Source organism: Mustela lutreola, chromosome 1 (genome assembly GCF_030435805.1).
Source record: "Mustela lutreola isolate mMusLut2 chromosome 1, mMusLut2.pri, whole genome shotgun sequence".
NCBI classification, from domain to species: Eukaryota; Metazoa; Chordata; class Mammalia; order Carnivora; family Mustelidae; genus Mustela; species Mustela lutreola.
In genome coordinates this window covers 166,805,564-166,816,478 of record NC_081290.1, presented here as the reverse complement: position 1 = coordinate 166,816,478, position 10,915 = coordinate 166,805,564, and the positions used below count along the sequence as shown (strand labels likewise).

Genomic DNA, 10,915 nt, shown 5'->3' with positions numbered 1-10,915 from the left:
CCCTCGCCTGGTCTTTCAAAGCCCTCAGGTTCTTTTTCAGAGTCCATTGTCTCTCATGGTTTCCCTCCCCTTCCAATTTCCCTCCACTCCCTTCTCCTCTCCATCTGCCCTTGTCTTCCATGCTATTTGTTACACTCCACACATAAATGAAACCATATGATAATTGCCACTCTCTTCTTGATTTATTTCACTCAGCAGAATCTCTTCCAGTCCCATCCATGTTTCTACCAAAGTTCGGTATTCATCCTTTCTAAATGGAGGCATAATATTCCAGAGTGTATATGTACCACAACATCCTTATGTGGAAAAGAAATACAATATATTCTGTTGAAGGGCATCTTGGTTTTTTCCACAGTTTGGCAACCGTTGCCATTGCTGCTCTAAACATCGGGTTACAGATGACCTTTCTTTTAAATCCATCTGTATATTTGGGGTAAATACCTAGGAGTGTAATTGCAGGGTTATAGGGAATTTCTATTTGTAATTTCTTAAGGAATCTCCACACTGTTCTCAAAGGAGGCTGAACCAACTTGCATTCCCACCCACAGTGTAAGAGGATTCCCCTTTCTCCACATCCTCTCTAACACATGTTGTTTCCTGTCTTGCTAATTTAGGCCATCCTAACTGGTGCAAGGTGACATATTAATGTGTTATTCACTTGAATCTCCCTGATGCCTAGTGATGATGAACATTTTTTCAGGTGTCTGATAGCCATTTGTATGACATCAGTGGAGAAGTGTCTTTTCATATATTCTGCCCATTTTTTTCTCAATTTCTTAATTTTCAGAAAAACAGTATTTATTATTTTTTCACCACACCCAGTGCTCCATGAAATCCCTGCCCTCTATAATACCCACCACCTGGTACCCCAACCTCCCACAACCCAGCCTCTTAAAACCCCTCAGATTGTTTTTCAGAGTCCATAGTCTCTCATGATTCACCTCCCCTTTTGATTTACCCCAACTCCCTTCTCCTCTCTAACACCCCTTTTCCTCCATGATATTTGTTATGCTCCACAAATAAGTGAAACCTTGTGATAATTGACTCTCTCTGCTTGACTTACTTCACTCAGCATAATCTCTTCCAGTCCCGTCCTAGATGCTACAAAAGTTGGGTATTCATCCTTTCTGATGGAGGCATAACGCTCCATAGTGTATATGGGCCACATATTCCTTGTCCATTCATCCACTGAAGGGCATCTTGGTTCTTTCCATAGTTTGGTGACTGTGGCCATTGCTGCTATTAACATTGGGGTACAGATGGCCCCTCTTTTCTCGACATCTGTATCTTTGGTGTAAATACCCAGGAGTGCAATTGCAGGGTCATAGGGAAGTTCTATTTTTAATTTCTTGCGGAATCTCCACACTGTTCTCCAAGGAGGCTGCACCAACTTGCCTTCCCACCAACAGTATAAGAGGGTTCCCCTTTCTCCACATCCTCTCCAACACATGTTGTTTCATGTTTTGTTAATCTTGGCCTTTCTAACTGGTGTAAAGTGATATCTCAATGCGGTTTTAATTTGAATCTCCCTGAGGGCTAATGATAATGAGCATTTTTTCATGTGTCCGATAGCCATTTGTATGTCTTGATTGGAGAAGTGTCTGTTCATATCTTCTTCCCATTTTTTGATATGATTGCCTGTTTCGTGTGTGTTGAGTTTGAGGAGGTCATTATAGATCCTGGATATCAACCTTTTGTCTGTACTGTCATTTGCAAATATCTTCTCCCATTCCGTGGGTTGCCTCTTTGTTTTGTTAACGGTTTCCTATCCTGTGCAGAAACTTTTGATTTTGATGATGTCCCAAAAGTTTATTTTCGCTTTTGCTTCCTTTGTCTTTGGAGACATAGCTTGAAAGAAGTTGCTGTGGCTGATATCGAAGAGATCGCTGCCTATGTTCTCCTCTAGGATTCTGATGGATTCCTGTCTCACGTTGAGGTCTTTTATCCATTTTAAGTTTATCTTTGTGTACGGTGTAAGAGAATGGTCGAGTTTCATTCTTATATACATATAGCTGTCCAGTTTTCCCAGCACCATTTATTGAAGAGACTGTCTTTTTTCCACTGTATATTTTTTCCTGTTTTGTCGAAGATTAATTGACCATAGAGTGGAGGGTCCATATCTGGGCTCTCTACTCTGTTCCACTGGTCTATGGATCTGTTTTTATGCCAGTACCATGCTGTCTTGGTGATCACAGCTTTGTAATAAAGCTTGAAATCAGGTAACGTGATGACCCAAGCTTTATTTTTGTTTTTCAACATTTCCTTAGTGATTCGGGGTCTCTTCTGATTCCATACAAATTTTAGGATTATTTGCTCCAGCTCTTTGAAGAATACTGGTGGAATTTTGATCGGAATGGCATTAAAATTATATATTGCTCTAGGCAGTATAGACATTTAAACAATGTTTATTCTTCGGATCCAAGAGCATGGAATGGTCTTCCATCTTTTTGTGTCTTCTTCAATTTCTTTCATGAGTGTTCTGTAGTTCCTCAAGTACAGATCCTTTACCTCTTTGGTTAGGTTTATTCCCAGGTATCTTATGGTTCTTGGTGCTATAGTAAAATGAATTGATTCTCTAATTTCCCTTTCTGTGTTTTCATTGATAATGTAGGAGATAGCCACTGATTTTGGTACGATGATTTTATATCCTGCAACATTATTGAATTGTGGTATGAGTTCTGATAGTTTGGGGGCGGAGTCTTTTGGGTTTTCCATATCAAGTACATCATCTGTGAGGAAAGAGAGTTTGACTTCTCGGTTGCCGACTTGGATACCTTTTATTTCTCTTTATTGTCTGATTGTTGTTGCTAGGATTTCACATCCTATGTTGAACAAAAGTGGGGGGAGTGGGCATCCATGTCATATACCTGATTTCAAAGCTTAGGCTGTAAGCTTTTACCCTTAGCAGATGGTATTCACTGTCGTTTTTCATAGAAACATTTTATGAAGTTGACGAATATTCCCTTTATCCTTATAATTTGCAGCGTTTTAGTCAGGAACGGATGTTGGATATTGTCAAATGCTTTTTCTTCAACAATTGAGAGGACCATGTGGTTCTTCTCTCTTCACTTCTTAATTTGTTATCGATTGATAAGCGAATGTGGAACCAATCTTGTAAGCAAGGAATAGATACTACTCAGTCATGGTGGATAAACGTTTTAATGTAGTGTAGGTTCCTAGGAGCTAGAATCTTGTTGAGAATCTTAGCATCCATATTCATCAGTGATATTGGTTTGAAATTCTCCTTTTTGGTGAGGTCTTTGAGTGGTTTGTGGATCAGGGTATTGCTGGCTTCATAAAAAGTGTCGGAAGTTTTTCCTTATGCTTCAAATTTTGGAAAGATCTTCAGGAAAAGAGGTGTTAGTTCTTTTCTTAAAGTTTGGTGGAATTCGCTAGGGAATCCTTCACATCCCTGGGTCTTGTCTTCTGAAGGTTTTTGATCACTGCTTTAATCTCGTTACTGGATAACGGTCTATTCAGGTTGTATATTTCTTCCTGGTTCAATTTTGGAATTTTACAGTTTTCTAGGTATGCATCCATTTCACCTAAGTTGCTTTGCTTATTGGCATATACTTGTTTATTTTTTCCAATTTCTTTTCAGTGTAACCGTATTCATTGTTTTTCCACCACACCCAGTTTCCATGCAATCCGTGCCCACTCTATTAACCACCACCTGTTTCCTCAGCATCCAACCACGCTCTTTCAATGTCAGATTCTTTTATTTAATGTTGTGTACATTTTATTAAATTAAATTTATTTTCAGCAAAACAGTATTCATTAATTTTTCACCACACCCTGTGCTCCATGCAATCCATTACCTCTACAATACCAACCACCTGTTACCCCAAGCTACCACCCCCCTGCCACTTCAAACCCCTCATATTCTTTTTCAGTCAAAGACCCTATGAAAAAGGAGTATTTCAGACCAATGTCACTGATGAATATGGATGCTAAGATTCTCAACACGACCCCAGCAAAAAGGATCCAACAGCACATTAAAAATACTATCCACCATGAGCAGGTGGGATTCATCCCTGGCCTACAAGGATGATTACACGTTCGCAAATCAATCAATGTGATAGAACAAATTAATATGAGAAGAGAGAAAAACCACATGGTCCTCTCAATTGATGCAGAAAAAGCACTTGTCAAAATCCAGCATCGGTTCCTGATTAAAACCCTTCAAAGTATAGGGATAGAGGAAACATTCCTGAATTTCATCAAATCTATCTAAGAAAGACCCTCAGCAAATATCATCCACAATGGGAAAAAGCTTGCAGCATTCCCTTTCAGATCAGGAGCAAGACAAGGATGCCCAATTACACCCCTCATGTTCAACATAGTATTAGAAGTACTAGCAACAGGCATCAGACAACAAAGTGAAATAAAAGGTGCCCTCAGATTCTTTTTCAGAGTCCATAGTCTCTCATGGTTCCCCTCCCCTTCCAATTTCCCGCCACTCCCTTCTCCTGTCCATCTCCCCTTATTCTCCATGCTATTTGTTATACTCAACAGAGAAGTGAAACCATATGATAATTGCCGCTCTCCACTTGATTTATTTCACTCAGCAGAATCTCCTCCAGTCCTGTCCATGTTGCTACCGAAGTTGGGTATTCATCCTTTCTCAATGGAGGCATAATACTCCATAGTGTATATGGACCACATCTTCCTTATCCATTCTTTCATTGAAGAGCATCTTGGTTCTTTCCACAGTTTGGCAACCATGGCCATTGCTGCTATGAACATTGGGTTACAGATGGCCCTTCTTTTCACTCCATCTATTTCATTGGGGTAAATACCTAGGAGTGTAATTGCAGGGTTATAGGAAAGTTCTATTTTAATTTCTTGAGGAACCTCCACACTGTTCTCTAAAGAGGCTGCACCAACTTGCATTCCCACCCACAGTCTAAGAGGATTCCCCTTTCTCCACATCCTCTCCAATACATGTTGTTTCCTGTATTGCTATTTTAGGCCTTCTAACTGGTGTAAGGTGACATATTAATGTGATTTTCATTTGAATCTCCCCAATGCCTAGTAATGATGAACATTTCTTCAGGTGTCTGATAGCCATTAGTATGTCTTCATTGGAGAAGTGTCTGTTCATATCCTCTGCCCATTTTTTGATATGATTATCTGTGTTGTGTGTGTTGAATTTGAGGTGTTTTTCATAGATCCTGGATCAACCATTTGTCTGTACGGTCATTATCAAATATCTTATTGCATTCCTTGGGTTGCCTCTTTGCTTTCTTGACTGTTTCCTATGCAGTGCAGAAGGTTTTGATTTTGATGAATTCCTGAAGTTTACTTTGGCTTTTGTGTCCTTGCCTTTGGAGACATTTCTTGAAAGAAGTCGCTGTGGCTGATATCGAAGAGATTACTGCCTATGTACTCCTCTAGGATTCTGATGGATCCTGTCTCACGTTGAGGTCTTTTAACCATTATGAGTTTATCTTTGTGTATGGTGTAAGAGGATGGTCGAGTTTCATTCTTCTACATAGAGCTGTCCAGTTTACCCCGACCATTTATTGAAGAGATTGTCTTTTTTCTTTGATTTTTTCTTTTTTTCTTTTTCTTTTTTTTTTTTTTTTTTTTTGACAGAGAGAGATCACAAGTAGGCAGAGAGGCAGGCAGAGAGAGAGAGAGAGAGCGAGAGAGAGGAGGAAGCAGACTCCCTGCTGAGCAGAGAGCCTGATGCGGGACTCAATCCCAGGACCCTGAGATCATGACCTGAGCCAAAGGAGCGGCTTAACCCACTGAGCCACCCAGGCGCCCAACACTCAGGCCCAAAAGAGACTGTCTTTATTCCACGGTATATTTTTCCCTGCTTTCTTGAATATGATTTGACCATGGAGTTGATGATCCTTATCTGAGCTCTCTACTGTGTTCCACTGGCCTATGGATCTGTTATTTTGCCAGTCCCATGCTGTCTTGGTGATCACAGCTTCATAGTAACCCATGAAATCAGGCAAGGTGGTGCTCATAGTTTTTTTTTCTTTTCTTTTCAGCAATTCTTAGCAATATGGTGTCGCTTCTGATTCCACACAAATTTTAGGCGTGTGTTTGTTCCAGCTCTTTGAATGATACCGGTGAAATTTTGATTGTAATGGCATTAAATCGATCGATTGCTCTAGGCATAATAGACATTTTAACAATATTTATTTTTAAGGTCCATAAGAATGCAATAGTTTTCTGTGTTTTGGTATTCTTCCATTTCTTTCATGAGTGTTCTCTAGTTCCTCAAGTACAAATCCTTTACCACATTGGTTTGGTTTATTCCCAGGTATCTTTTGGTTTGGGTGCTGTAATAAATGGAATTGATTCTCTAATTTCCCTTTCTGTATTTTCATTGATAATGTAGAAGAAAGCCATTAATTTCTGTACCAGGATTTTATATCCTGCCACATTATTGAATTGCTGTATGAGTTCTGGTAGTTTGGGGGCAGAGTCTTTTGGGTTTTACATACAAAGTATGCCATTTGTGAGGAGAGACTGTTTGACTTCTTTGTTGCCAATTTGGATACCTTTTGTTTTTCTTTGTTGTTTGATTGCTGTTGCTAGGACTTCACATGCTATATTGAACAAGAGTGGTGAGATTGGGCATCCTTGTCATGTTCCTGATTTCAAAGTTATCACTATCTACTTTTACCCTTTGAGGATGGTATTTACTGTGGTTTTTCATAGAAACATTTTATGAAGTTGATGAATATTCCCTCGATCCCCATACTTTGCAGCGTTTTAGTCAGGGACAGATGCTGGATTTTGTCCAATGCTTTTTCTTCATAAATTGAGAGGACCATGTGGTTCTCTAATCTTCACTTCTTAATTTGTTCTATGACATTGATTGATTTGCGAATGTTGAACCAATCTTGCAACATAGGGACAGATCCTTCTCAGTCATGGTGGATAAACTTTTTAATGTACTGTAGGTTCCTAGGAGCTTGAAGCTTATTGGGAATCTTACCATCCATATTCTTCAATGATATTGGTTTGAAATTCTCCTTTTTTTTTTTTTTTGAGGTAGATACTATTTATTGTTTTTCATATTACAGTTAAGGAACCTGGGGCTCAAAGATGAAAAATAACTTGCTTAATGTTACATAGGTAGAATGTGGCAGTACAAACCTTTGAATCATGCCTGACACCAAAGCCTTAATTCTTAACCACAGTACAAGTCTTCTGTTCTAGAATATTCTCATTAATGTCAACCCATACTTAAATCATACAGACAACATTGTTTTTTTTCCCCCCTCTCTCTCACTGGCATTTATTACCCTTTCTCAATTTTGGATCTACTGTCATTAACAACAAAAAGTATACAGGGACAAGTTACTCAATTACAAATCCAACACTCTAGACGTAGTACAAAAGTTAATTAACTTAATCATTGATATTCAACTCAAACACAAACTGCTTACTTTATTTTTTTAACAGTAACACAATAACTTACTTGTAACAAAGCCACTGAAAGAACAAAATAAAAACAAAGCTAATGAAGAGAAGTTGCTTCATCTCAAATGAGTTATCTCCTTTAAACAGGAAAAACTACCATTAGTCTAGTGGTTCTCAAAGTTGTCCACGCATTAGGATTGGGGAAAAGGAGGACTTGTGTTTTAAAAAATAGCTATACCTAAGGCCCATCTCAATTAAATGGGAATCTCTCCAGTGGGGCTCAGGCAGGATTTCTGAAGTGTTTTCTGTGTTGAGAACAAGTCTAGAGTAATAAGCAATAGAAACCATGCCCTCAAAACAATTCAAAATCAAGACATTTAAAAATACAACTAAATTTCTTTCTTCTTACCTAGGAAAAGAGCAGGGGGGCAAGACCTATTTGCTCCTCATTGTTCTTTAAGCATTTATGATTCCCCAAAGTAGAGTTAAACAAGTATCAAACACTGGAAGCTATGCAAACATGCTACCCAAATGGAAATTTTCCCTACTTTACATTTAGAAAGTTCTTTTAAAACTATGCCACCTTTAAGAATCCCCCACATTTTAAGTTTGCATAGATGTTTAAGTTGGCTATCTGTTCAACTAAGAAAAGGCAATACAATGTACTAGAAAGCATTTTATTAATAAGAGTTATTATAAAACAATATTCACTTCATGTACCACAAATTAACTTTTTGGTACAGAGAAGAGGAAGCATGTGTTCTCCACCTACTTTGAAAACTATCAGAATTCCTTTTTATAAGATCGGTATGTTCAAATTTCAAGTCTAAACATAAATTTTTCTTTAAGAGTACATATATAAAATACTTCCCCTGTAACTGTACTATATCCTTAACAAACCCCCTTGGGAGTTTCAGTAGTGACTGTAGGTATTTATTTTTCAAACAACTTTTCCTCATTTCTTAGGTTTGGGAATGGTATCACATCAAGTATGGAAAATAACGTTTCTCCTTAAGAATATGTGAATTCGTTTAAGAGATGTCTCCTCAAATTCAGAAAAACCTGTTCTTCAACTCCTTCTGTCAGGACTCCATGTCAATCTCAACCACTTCATTCTTGCCTGGAAGCGTTGCTTCTGGCAGCTTATCTTCAACTACATCTTCGATGACTGCCAGATCAATAGGTGGTAAAGGATTCCTCCAATACTGGAAGGAGTTATACTGCCAAAATTCTTCACTGAGCTGGCCCGGTGCTGCACCCCAGTCTCCCAGATGGGGCTCTGTGCGCCCCGCCCCGTCGTCGCCACCGCCCCTCGGGGGCCGGGCGCGCCGCGGCTCCTCCACTGGCCCGCGGGGCCGCACCGGAGGCTGCTGCAGCGGCGGCTCGCCCGTCTCCAGGCCTCGGCCCTCACGCTGCACGCCGCCCGGAACGCTGTTGTCCCGGTCGTCGCGACGCTTGCTGGGCGAAGCTGAAGGTTCAGTCATAGCCCCCCGCGTCGATTTTGCGCTTTCGGGGCAGCTCTGGGACGCCGACGGGCTGCCCGGGATGGGAGGCCCCTGGCGGCGGGATCCAGAGCGGTGGCGGGGGCGGCGGCGGCTCCTGGGGAAAGTCGCAGAGCAGGAGCCGCTTCCAAGGCACGTGGAACGTCAGCGGCTCGGCCGCGCACCGCTTGGCCATGGGCCCCGGAGCCTCCGGCGGAGCCCTCTGGGCGCGGGAGGCCAAGCGCGGATAACTCTGCGGGCTGAGGGCGAGCTGAAATTCTCCTTTTTGATGAGGACTTGCCTGGTGTATGGATCAGGGTAATCCTGGCTTCAAAAAAAGTGTCTGGAAGTATTCCTTCTCCTTCAAATTTTGGAAAGAGCTTCAGGAGGAGAGATGTAAGTGCTTTTCTTAAAGGTTGGTGGAATTCTCTCGGGCATCCTTCAGGTCCCAGGGTCTTGTCTTTTGGGAGGTTTTTGATCACTGCTTTAATCCCGTTACTGGATAACAGTCTATTCAGGTTGTATATTTCTTCCTGGTTCAATTTTGGGATTTTACAGTTTTCTAGGAATGCATCCATTTCACCTAGGTTGCTTCGCTTATTGGCATATACTTGTTTTGGTTTTTTTCCACATTCTTTTTAGTGTAACCGAATTCATTGTTTTGGAACCACACCCAGTGCTCCATGCAATCCGTGCCATCTCTATTACCCACCATGTGTTTCCCGAACATCCCACACCCACTCATTCAATGCCTTAAGAATCTTTTTAATGTTGTATACATTTTTAATTAAATTTATTTATTTTCAGCAAAACGGTATTCATTATTTTTTCATCAAATCCTGTGCTCCATGCAATCCATTCCCTCTATAATAACCACCACCTGTTACCCAAACTCCCACCCCCCGCCCGCCACTTCAAACCCCTCAGATTGTTTTTCAGGCAAAGACTCTACCGAAAAGGAGAATTTCAGACCAATATCACTGATGAATATGGATGCTAAGATTTCTCAACAGGATCCTAGCAAACAGAATCCAACAGCACATTAAAAAGATTATCCACCATGACCAGGTGGGATTCATCCCTGGCCTACAAGGATGGTTAAACGTTCACAAATCAATCAATGTGATAGAACAAATTAATATGAGAAGAGAGAAGAACCACATGGTCCTCTCAATTGATGCAGAAAAAGCACTTGACAAATTCCAGTATCCGTTCCTGATTAAAAAGCTTCAAAGTATAGGGATAGAGGGAACATTCCTGAACTTCATCAAATCTATCTATGAAAGGCCCTCAGCAAATATCATCCCCAATGGGAAAAAGCTTGTAGTATTCCCGTTGAGATCAGGAACAAGACAAGGATGCCCATTTTCACCCCTCTTGTTCAACATAATATTAGAAGTCCTAGCAACAGGAATCAGACAACAAAGAGAAATAAAAGGCCCAGATTGTTTGTCAGAGTCCATAGTCTCTCATGGTTTCCCTCCCCTTCTAATTTCCCTCCAATCCCTTCTCCTCTCCATCTCCCCTTGTCCTCCATGCTATTTGTATGACTACACAGAGAAGTGAAACTATATGATAACTGCCGCTCTCCACTTGATTTATTTCACTCATCAGAATCTCTTCCAGTCCCGTCCATGTTGCTACCGAAGTTGGGTATTCATCCTTTCTCAATGGAGGCATAATACTCCATAGTGTATATGGACCACATCTTCCTTATCTATTCTTCCTTTGAAGGGCATCTTGGTTCTTTCCACAGTTTGTCAACCGTGGCCTTTGCTGCTTTAAACATTGGGTTACAGATGGCCCTTCTTTTCACTCCATCTGTGTCTTTGGAGTAAATACCTAGGAGTGTAATTGCAGGGTTATAGGAAAGTTCTATTTTAATTTCTTGAGAAATCTCCACACTGTTCTCTAAAGAGGCTGCACCAACTTGCATTCCCACCCACAGTGTAAGACAATTCCCCTTTCTCCACATCCTCTCAAACACACGTTGTTTCCTGTCTTGCTATTTAAGGCCATTCTAACTGGTATAAGGTGACATCTTA

At 40.6% G+C, this 10,915-nt stretch overlaps 1 pseudogene; it reads right to left on the bottom strand.

Annotated features, from left to right (window-relative positions):
- Positions 1-8,047: 8,047 nt before the first annotated feature.
- On the bottom strand, positions 8,048-9,066 carry LOC131820112 (uncharacterized protein C9orf40-like; annotated as a pseudogene).
- Between the last annotated feature and the right edge of the window lie 1,849 nt (positions 9,067-10,915).